General features: G+C 37.3%; 1 non-coding gene across 1 annotated transcript; it reads right to left on the bottom strand.

The window, feature by feature from the left end:
• Positions 1-200: 200 nt before the first annotated feature.
• On the bottom strand, positions 201-272 carry trnaq-cug. The gene has a single exon. It is a non-coding gene; the product is annotated as a tRNA-Gln (tRNA).
• Positions 273-11508: the final 11236 nt, after the last annotated feature.

Genomic DNA, 11508 nt, shown 5'->3' on the forward strand with positions numbered 1-11508 from the left:
TACCAAGAAGGCTTTCTTGGCCTACCTGATTTTGTAAAACCTCACAAGTAACAATTATGGTCTTCACGGTGGTAGTTTTCCTTTATATTTTCATCTGAATAAGGGTGATCAGCTAATCATGTCATTTAATTTAAGTAATAAAGTTGATGAAGGTTTCAAAGAGGAAGTCATTATAAGCAACAACCAGATGCAAAGATAGAAGGTCCTACTGAGATTTGAACTCAGATCACTGGATTCAGAGTCCAGAGTGCTAACCATTACACCATAGAACCCCTTGATCACTTAGTGCTTACAAGGTTTCCTAGCACCAAATGACCATGATATGGGGATTAGATCGTTATGTTCCATATTAAACAGGGTAGACTCGCATTTTGACATAGAACATACTTGAGAAATGTCACCTTTGCAGTCAAATTCCATAGTTCAACCCAATTAACCTAGCAAGCATAGGACTCTTTTGTTTTCTGGGATCCTTGGGTGAATGTAAACTTATTTTTACAACTTCAATGTTCCTTCTTTTTTTAAGCCAAACATCGGACTGGCAGCCATAAAATAGAGTGAAGATATCGTCAATGATTTTTTGACATTCATAACTTTTCTTGTCCATGAAATGTGTAGCAATGTGGAATCCCACGGGGCCTTGATGGGCTGTCTGAATGTGTACATCAGTAAATGTAAAGAATATAGTCAACTATCTGGTATGTTTAAATGACTGCCAACCACTTTAAAACCACAGTCCCAACAGTGGTTATTTTTCCATTGTAATTGGTCAAAATCAGGATCAGTTTTTTATGTTTTTCTTTATGTACTCTTGATCATGGGAGCATTGGTCCCCCATAATCCCAGGTCGTAACATAGTTTTTAAAACTTATTTCTGTATTTTATCTGAAAATATATTACCAAAAGAATAATTAAAAACAAAACAATTCATCGCTCTTCTCAGACAAAATTATTGATTGGTGTAGACCTAAGAATGAGAAGGGCAATCTTATTTTTGCAGAGCGGTAGTGATTTTCTCTGAAAACTCAGAAGGAAACCGGGTTATCTATTTACTCTATAGAACATTATACAGCAGTATACAAGATGATCTATTATCAAAGGCACATAGGCTAATGACACGTACATGTATGCATAAGCTGAGGCCTCGGTGCCTAAAACGCCTCTGAATACCCAAATCTGATGATGTATGCTAATCTTCCAACCTTGAGGGCGCCTACACCGCAGTCCAGAGAGGGAGAGAGCAACAAAAAAGCTTCCTTCTCCACCCGCAGTGCTATGACCTATGCCTCTGATTTCCCAGCTTGCACTCAAGCTCTGGTAATGAGCATGTGGAGCGTCATGAAAATTCATGGTTGGTATTGAAAAGAGGGTTCTGACACTATGATTTTTCTGCAGGAGTTATTGCAGGAGACTGAATGGCCCTGATTAGCTATTTAAATCAGCTTGTATATGACAGGTGGTTCTTCGAATATGGTAGGGGGAGGTGACAGTTTAGAGGAAGTCCAGTAAATCCACATGCAGACAGGAAGAGAAAAAGACATCAGGTGTCACACAAAAGAGAAGTCCCTTGAAATAGCATGGAACAATTTGGTAGATTCATCACACAAAAGCTTTCATTTGTGATCAGATCCAATATACTTGTTCATTTTAATGCAAAACTTGATTGTAAACACATAATGACTTGAAGTTATTGGTTTGCTTTTTTATTCTTTTTAGTGTTATAATGTGAAATATGGTTTGCAACTTTGCAAGTATTAGATAAATGAATAACAAATTGTGTAATTAACCAAACTACTTGGTCTGATAAATGTGTATCACTATGCAACCCATGAAAAGCAGATGGTAGAACTTCAATACATTTTTTTCACTATGCTTGCATTCAAAATAATGTAGCTTTAAAATAGGGTCCTGTTTATGGGATTGTTTTGCAGTTTACAAATAAAAAGGAAACAATAAAATAGTAAGTAAATAATATTGCAATAATTGGATTTAGCCATTTTGATTATTCCCAACAACCTCCTGAAATCTTTTTATGTCACTTGAAGTTGACATCAGTCTGCTCTTCCTTACCTCAGTCTTTTCCTTTAAAACCGTGATGCAATTTTATGGAGACTCGTGGCATAGAATGCACATATACTAAACAGAGAGCAATTATAACTCAAACTTTTTGGTGCATCCTTAGGAAAAATAAAGACCTCAAGAAGAGAAACATAAAGCATAAATACATTTAGAGTAAGACTGGAAGAAAAACTCCTTTCATCCACCTCTAATCAACTTGATTATTTCAATCCCCTAGCCAATTCTAAAGGTAAAATTTGGTCATCTTTATATTCAGAATGAATATAGAATCTTCCATCCTCATTTACAACCCTCAGCCAACCATGGATCTTGGCATGGATGTCTGGTCTGATTACTCATTTCACACACCTGCTTACCCCCACCCAGTTTTCATCGCCAGCTTATCTTATCCACCTGTATTATTCTCTATTTAACCAGCCTTCAGACCAGTCATCATTGCCAGATTATTTTCGAGCCGTTGGTGAGAAGTATTCTAGCGTACCTGTATTCTGATTACGGATCCTGACCTGTTCTGTCTCTGGACCTCTGAGCCTGCCTGTCCCTGTCTGATATGTTTGCTGGAACTCTGCCTGTCTGGGAACCATACCTGGTACTGTGATCTGACTCTGTTCTGGATACTCACTGGATCTCTGACGTCCTGGCTCTAAAAACCGAGAACGTCACCGTAATCGGCTTTGGCTTCACCCTCTAGATTATCCTGCCTTCGTCTGCTCAGTTCTGATCTCCTGCCTGTCCTCCAACCTCAGATTCATTAGCGTCTTTGACTCTGTGTGTGGCAACCGCTGCGTCGAGTTGGCAGCGACCAGCAAGTAATCAACCTCACCCTCTGGACTCAGACTGAACTACAAGACCAGGTTAATGACTCACATGTTTGTTATCATCCACTTCCAGAAAGACATGGCGACTAACCTGTTGTCTCCTCCTGCAGAGGTTTCTGCCTTGGATGATGACGCTGGTCCCAGCGGTTCAGTTTCCAGTAAATATTTTTAGGAATCTGTTTCTCAGTCCTGAATTCTCAACTCTACTGTTCTAAGCCTTGACAGCATCCAGACATTTCTAAAGAAAAACCTGCACAGAAAGTTTAAGCCTCTGCATCACTTTATGTGCTTTACCTCATTTTCACTATCAAAATTATGCTCCACTGCAGTGTCATTTCATCACATGTATTTGGGGGGTAACAAATGGAATGATCATTAAAATGTTCTGTGATCACCCTTCCCAAATAATTATCCCACTGGCCAGGCTCCTGCAGCATGCAGAGCAAATTGATTTAATGGAGTGTGCTCCCCTTCTCTGAATTGATGCCTACATCTTTTTTTCTGCTCAGGTTAAAATTTAGAGTCAAAGAATAAAAACAACACTTTGGTCTCATTTTCTGTCTTTATAACATCATAGTCACATTAAGCTTCAAATGTTTGATCACACAGTTTAAATTTCAAGGAAAGTCACACAGCAAATGTTTTTAAATATAAAACAATAGCAAATGTTCAAATACTGAATAACAGCTGAATAAAACAGACATACAATATGTACCATGTATAGACTTAATTTATTTATTCACATGTAGCCTATATCCCAACTTGTTGAGTCTTTTCATTCTTTATAGACTACCAATTCAAAATAATATGAGCTTTTACCTGCAAACTAGTCAACACAATCTGGTTGCTAATCATGTTCAAAAATTCCACTTGGACCAAACACCCACTCATTAAGGTTGAGGTGTAAGAAATTTTCCAACAAAGAGGTCCTGGAAACGAAAATTGTCTGTGGTATTTTAATGTGGAGATTGTTTATGATCCCTCCGTATGTTTGGGTTTCGTCTAGGTAATGGATCCCACATGAAATAAATTTAACTCCCACACAACCTGACTTTTAAAAGAGATAAATGATCAGTGTTTTTAATTAAGAGTAATTTTAATGTGAATGTGCTTTACTGGAGGCATCCATGTTTGTCAAAGAACACTACTGCCACCTACTGGTTTGTGACGGTGCGGTATCGGCTGTTGATCAAGTCCCAGTGCTGTATCTGGTGTTTGTCACAACGCGCAATTATCCAAGTCATCTTGAAAACATTCTTCTTCCAAATGTTGGCTTCATCAGATATTTGAGCTTCAACAACCCAACACAGCTGCTGGCCCACCACTTCTCCCTCAGGTGTGTTAACTCACCTGACTCACTAAGCTGGAGAATGGCAATGGTCAGGTTCTTTACCAGTGGAGAACCTGATGGGGCAGGAGATAAGGTGTGAAATCTGAAGGCTTCTAATGAAACAGAACTTATATTTCATGCCAAGATAATAGCTTTAAAAAAAATGACAGCTATTTTCATTGTTTATTTTTAAGAGGGAGATTTTCATTTTAAATATCTGAAGTTTTTAGAACATTTGTTAAATTTTGGTTTTCTGTGCACTGAGAAGATAAAAACTAGATACAGTATAGTATAATTTGAAAGAAAAAGTCATATTCAGAATACAAACTTCTGAAAGTACTTCAAGTATGAAATTATTACATACCTTTCAATAAATGACTTCAATAAATGTTTTAAATAAGAGTAATTTTCATTTGAATGTGCTTTATTGGAGGCATCCATGTTTCTCAAAGAACACTACTGCCACCTACTGGTTTGTGACGTCACAGTGCGGTATCAGCTGTTGATCAAGTCCCAGTGCTGTATCTGGTGTTTGTCACAACGCGTTACTATCAAAGTCACCGTGAAAACATTCTTCTTCCAAATGTTGGCTACATATTACGGGTTTTTTCTCTGGCCAGAAGTTCGATGGCAAATCCTCCCTCTTCAAGTTGGCAATCCAACGACCAACCCGTCCGTGGAGGATCAGGAATCGGAAAAGCGAAATAACTATCTTTTTTTTTCCACTATTACCCGATGTATTCCAGCATCCAGCTGCCATGCACGTGGGCATGTCAGTTTCATGTCAGTTTCACTATATCTCTGGTGAATTTCAATGGTGAAGTCCTCTGGAAATCTTCAATAATTGTTGTTGATTGCAGATGTGTCTAGTAGTTCCCATTGATTTAGCTTGTAAAGCGGGGAGAATGGCGCTAGGCTTACCGCACCGTGACATCACTGCTGGAAGATGGCAGGAGGGAGGGGTTACTATATTTGGGCAAAAATGGCCGCTTCCAGACTCTGATTTTTACTGCTTAACGCTAAATTCATTAAATCACTGTGAACCTATTAGTTTTAGATATAAATACATTTCTCGGTATTTTTTACTTTTTATTATGTCACAATTGGTCCTCTACAATGTAGATACCTACTCGTTCTCAAGTGTGGTGGAAAGTTTTCAGCTTTTGAACTTTGACTGTTTATTCTGTTTTGCTTTAGAAGATTTTCATCATAACTACTTTAGGAGGAGGTCCATGCTGCATCTTAACGTCTTTTTAAAACTGTCCTTCTGATTGTTTTGAAGGAGTTGGACATAGATTAGATGCAAAGCCAATCTATTTCTGCCAAGACCAGCTAAGGAGGAAAGTTGATAACAGACAGGTTTAGGGTATAAACCACTTACTGTCTCCAGGTAGCAGGCAACCCTCCTCTGTGATGTATAAAATTGTATGCTCATCCTCCTTCGGGGCTCTTTGACTTTCTGAGAGCAGGAGCCTTTTTTTTGTTTTGTTATTAAAGTTTTTTATTTTCCTTTAAACAATCAAACAAGTACGATACAAAGCTTGCATGGCATAGTATACAAAAAGTAACAGCTTATAACACATGGTCAGACAATTAACTTAACTATAAGGATAAAAGCAAAAATAGACGGTGTTCCTGGATGATGAAGGGGAAAGAAAACAAACAAATAATAATAACTAAGGAATAAATAGGTGAAAAAGATAAAATAAAAAAGGATCGCTACTGAGAAGTCAGGTAGACTTGAAAGAAATACCAATTATTTAACCCCACCTGTCCTTTGCTTCTCAGTCTAGTTAGCATAACCTCATATGATACCGTTTCAGTCATTAACACTTTCCATTCCTGGAATGTGGGGTGTTCAGATGCCTTCCAGTGTCTCAGTATAACTCTTGCAGCTGAAGCTAGCCCAGCCATCAACACTGAGTGTACCCCTTTTGTGAGCTGTGGTATTGCTGATTTGTCTCCAAGAAGACATAGACGCGGACACAGTGGGAGGGTCATATCCATCCATGTCCCTAGGAATTTAATTATCTTGTCCCAGAATGGTTTAACCAAGGTACACAGGGGCGTGCATACATAGACACTAGGTGGTGCTAAAGCACTAGGAAGTTTGCCCTTTATCAAAGAAAATGCCCTTTTGAAACTCGTTTTTTTTATTATTATTATTATTATTAATATATTAAGATTTTACTGAGGTCGGTTTTGAAATGATCTTTTGAAAACCTGAGCCATTAAAAACGACTGAAACAATGCCCCGAAATGAGCCACCAGCCGACCAGCCTACAGTATCTCTCTTCCTTTGTCACGTGACCTCGCTCGGTCGCCGCAGGGCATGCCAGATGCGCAGCATCATAGCAGTTTTCAGATAGCAGGAACGGTCGCTGACAGGCTGCTTCTCCCGTGCCCCATTAGCCAGGTAATATACAGATCAAGCAGAATCATTTTGTTGGGCATTAAAATGTCTCATTCAGCAGCACCAAACAAGCATTTTGGCCGACTGGTCACCTGATAAACTAGTTGTCTCCTTGTAAGATGCTATTTTACTTTTTATATTTTATAACCATATTTTTATCTTAAGTGTATATATTAGTCTATTTTATTGCATGCTGTATACCCACAGTTTTTAGATATTTTTATAATTTTATTTACCTATTCCATATTATATGTTTCATGTTGCACGATTGTACCACAAAACATTCCTAGTTTGTGAACTCCTTCACTAACAATGGCAATAAACCTGATTCTGAAAGTTTTACACTGTGGCCCAAGTCAATGACAGATAACGTGAGGACGACCACATAGGCTACAAATAATTTCGGTAGAGTTTGCAAAATGCAAATCTACAGAAGAGGATTAGGGCTACTGAAAAAAAAAAACAAGTTAACTGATTTTTAAATTTTATTTCAGTTTAGTATGGGAAAAAAGTCAGAATTCTGACTTTAATCTCAGAATTCTGACTTTTTTTTTCTCAGAATTCTGACTTTTTTTCTCAGAATTCTGACTTTAATCATAGAATTCTGACTGAATTCTGAGAAAAAAGTCAGAATTCTGACTTTTTGACCCTAACCCTTTAAATAAAATTTAAAAGTCAGTCAACTTTTTTTTTTTTCCAGTGGCCCTAATCCTTCCATACAAATCTATGTGTTAAGACAAACATTTTCTGTTGTATAGGTTTTGTTAGGCAACATAAATTAACACATTTTGGTCTCTTTATTGTCTTAATTGTATATTGATTTAGTAATTGCAGCACAATGCCAAGAAAGGAGGGTTAATCGTATTGAAAAATCTTAAAAGCTGTTCACATTTTATTTTTAAGTGGTTTGTACAAAATCAGCAGGTATTAAAATAGCTATTATTTTGTAGGCTACCATAAGTCATATCCACGTGACAAGACTTCCAGTCATGTTGCCCTAATAGCCCATTATTTAAACTAATGTGGCATATTTGTTAAAGCTATTATTATTATTATTATTATTATTATTATTATTATTATTATTGTCATGATAGTTATTATTATTATATTGTAGCCAGTCACAGCAGGGAAGCTCTATACCATCAACATCTACCAGGACAGGAGATGAGGGAGAGTTCAGGGAAGACACAGAGACAGAAAAAGACCAGGATGAGGGAGAGCAGATGGATGAGGGAAAACAGGGAGATGAGCCAGATGAAAGAAGTACACTTTAGTCTGTTCTGTTGGTGGTGTGACATTCTCTAAACTCACGTTTAGAGAATGTTACAAATTAAAGTCAAATTTCATTCAACATCCGTGTATTTTTTTTTATAATTAAGTGTTACACGTGCGCTAAAAAGTGCCCTCCCCCCCTCCTGAGCACCTGCCCCCCAAAATGTCTGTGCACGCCTCTGAAGGTACATTCCCATATAAGGTGTAGAAAAGTTCCTGTTTCTTTTTTACACTTCCAGCATATATTACTTCTTATTAATCCTATTGTAAAAAGTCTGCATGGGGTCCAATAGAACCTATGTAGAATTTTATATTGAATAAATTTACACCGTACTTCTTTGATATATTTACCATTATCGGCCAATATTTGTTCCCATGTGTCCTTGTCTATATTGCATTCAAGGTCTCTTTGCCAGATCAATCTTAAGTTTTCACATGAGCTACTGGTTAAACAAACTGTTTTATTGTAAAACACAGAAGCCCCATGCTTAAATGGCAATTGCAGAAGCTGCAAAATTACATTGTCTTCTTTTGTTGTTAGATTTATTTTCAATATGCAGTGTCTAATCTGCAAGCAGGAGCCTTCAAGAACTTTATGCTTTTGAATATATTTGCCTTTGAATAATTTGATCTTTCCCTGTTTTACTGAGTTGTGGTCCCTCCCTCCTTGCTGAATAAAAATCCCACAACACAAAGTCTATAGTAGACAGCATCAAGCGGCATCAAATGGTCCTGTGGTGAGTCCCAGCATTGGGAGCGGCGGGCTCGAGCATTGGGGCGCTAAACTTTGGAGTTAAGAACTCAGCTTCATGTAGAGTGTCAACCAATCATTTTATACTGAACTGTGGCAGAACAGTTTATAACTACCTATATTAACAAAAAATGTTCAAAGCTGCCTGAAAAAAAAAATTCCGTTTTATATTCTGGTACCTATGTTTTTTTTTTTACCACGAATCTAAACAATGTTTTATATTTAGATCGAGCTGATACGAAGGAAAAAATCACAGACAGCCTTTACTAGGGAGTCCCAGCACTGCAACCTGCCGGTATGCTCATCAAAGCAAATAAAGCCAAGCTGCTCTCTAACCTGCATGACAGAAAAGAGCAACTCAAAAATTCGACTGTCAAAGCGTCTCAACCAGCATTTTATGAAGCTTCCAAGTTTTTAGAATTTAAGAATTTTGGACGCCCAGAACGTTTCTGGTCTGAACGCACTTTAGACTTAAAAAGATTGCTGGCAACTGATCCTTTATAGTTAACTTCTTAATCATTTCATCTGTTCCATCTACATTCTCACTTTTGTGTCCATGCTTTTATTTTTAGAAGACGCTATGGTGCCATGGAGGTGGGAGAAGGAACAGGGGTGATGGGCAGGAACTCAGTGGGATTTAGAACTAAATCTGCTTAGGCACTTCCCTGTCTTCCATCGTGTGACTGATGCCTGTGGATGTGCTCTCTTGCTGAGGCTCAGAGGAGCTGCCTGCTATAAAATCAATACGACTCCTTTTCGCCTCTACCTCTTTGTGTCTCAACTGGCAGCTTCTTGCCGACATTAAATCAATGAGTCCTGAAGCTGATTAGCAGGTTCAAGTGCAGGTCATTTCACACAGTCAGACTGAACTTCTCTTTTTTTGCCAATTACCATAATTGATTTACAGCAACGACACACTAGGGACAACGACTTTTGGTCTTAAGCTTTCAATAAACTTTCTGAATAAATGCTCTCTTCTCATGGCAAACACAAACTTAAGTAAAGGGTACTTTCTTATTTTGTCGGTGAATTCATTTTTCCTAGGTTTCTTTGGGACAAATGTTAATCCATTATTTGTTCTCTCGATAGAATAATTTTACTGTGTTCCTAATATATATATGATTTACATCAGAACATCAATAACAAAGCAATAAATGTTAAAGGTATTTTGAAAATTTAAGATCATTTACTGGCTAATCAGAAATTATCCAGATGTTATCACAGGGAAACATTTCTTGTTGGGTATGAGTCACTCCATTTATGCATTTATATACTAGATAATCACTCAATAAATAAGATGATTAAGATTAGATATGATAAGATTACTGATAAGATATGATAAGATTGCTGCATTCAATTATCTTTTGACCCTAGCATGAATTGTGAAAACCCTACACTCAGACAAATTTGTGTTATTGTTATAAAAAAACCCACTGTTATAAAGAGAGACAATAATAATTCCTCAAAAAAAAAAAAAAAAAAATTACCCAAAGCTGAAAAGTCAAAAAGAGGCAATTACGATGGAAAATCCTACAACTTGGGGGGAGTGTTGGCCTAGTGATTTAGAGCATTGCACTTGTGCTCTGAGGTAGTTGCAAATACCCAGTTTGATCCCCACACCTTGCATTCTGGGTCCCTGAGCAAGCACCCTGGGCACCACACAGTGGCAGCCCTCTGCTTTCTAGAGAGGATGGGTTAAATGCAGAGAGTTAATTTCTCCATTGTCAGATTAATAAAGTTCAATTTCTCTCTTTTTTAACTTTACAGAACACCCATACTAACCAAACCCCTCTCCAGAGTGCAAATGTAGATATGCACTGCAGTTCACCTCTAGTGAATCAATGTGCATTTGCACCTCAAATCCCATCCATATGCAAGTGACCAGTTAATGGTACTATATAATGGTTATATTTCAAGGATTTTTATGGTGTATCATGTTCTAAAGAAAACTAGAAATATCATGTAGGAATAATACTCTGTGAAGCCTGAACCTTAAAATGACACAGATTTGATATACAGTGAAAAAGGCTAGTGTTAGAAAAATAGATTCATTTAGAAATGTTCAAATAGGTGAAAAACTATAAAATAGTGTATGGAAGATAGCAGTATTTGAAGTGTGTGATAGCCTGCCGTCACACACTTTTTTAGTTTGCTATTTGCAGTGCACACATTTATTTATATATAAACTTTATTTGTCAGTTATTAATAATATTGAGGAATTATTAAGATGCATATTTTGATACAGTGGATTAGTTTCCTTTTTTTTTTTTACTTGCTACAATGAGCTCCAGCTTTCTTCTCCGTATACGGTCGTTGCAGCCTCCTTAGTGGGTCACACCGCTGGAAATTTGTTCATTATTTGTTTAGATATTCTTTTGGATAGTTGTGTGATATTTATTCAATTTTAAAAATAACTTATCTGGCAAGCATTTGTCTGTTTAATGAAGTTTGGTTGTATGTTAGTTTGTTAATACGTTTTTTCCCCCCGTGTCTATTAATGGTCTGAACCACTATTTAAGTTTCCCTCATGTCTTATTTGGTAGGTCAGTTTGTGCTCGAGTTCTTTATGTTAGCACCTAGAATGAAGTTATTTTGGTAGAGTTCTGTTTTTGGGCTTGGTTTATCATGTTTGAACATTTTTTGGGGGGGAAATTGGGCAATTAAAACTTAATTTGAGATCAGGGGGCTGAGACGTACCAGAGAGGAAGTTAGGGATGACCAGGAAATTACATCCAGAGTAGAAAGAGGGACATCCTACCAGCAGTACATTGTCTTGAAACATTTATATGCGTCATTGCTTCAGCACACCTGAGTAATTCAGCTATCTGATTCACACATGTTGGCC

This window comes from Cyprinodon tularosa, unplaced genomic scaffold (assembly GCF_016077235.1).
Source record: "Cyprinodon tularosa strain WSP-4 unplaced genomic scaffold, ASM1607723v1 ctg1037, whole genome shotgun sequence".
NCBI lineage: Eukaryota > Metazoa > Chordata > Actinopteri > Cyprinodontiformes > Cyprinodontidae > Cyprinodon > Cyprinodon tularosa.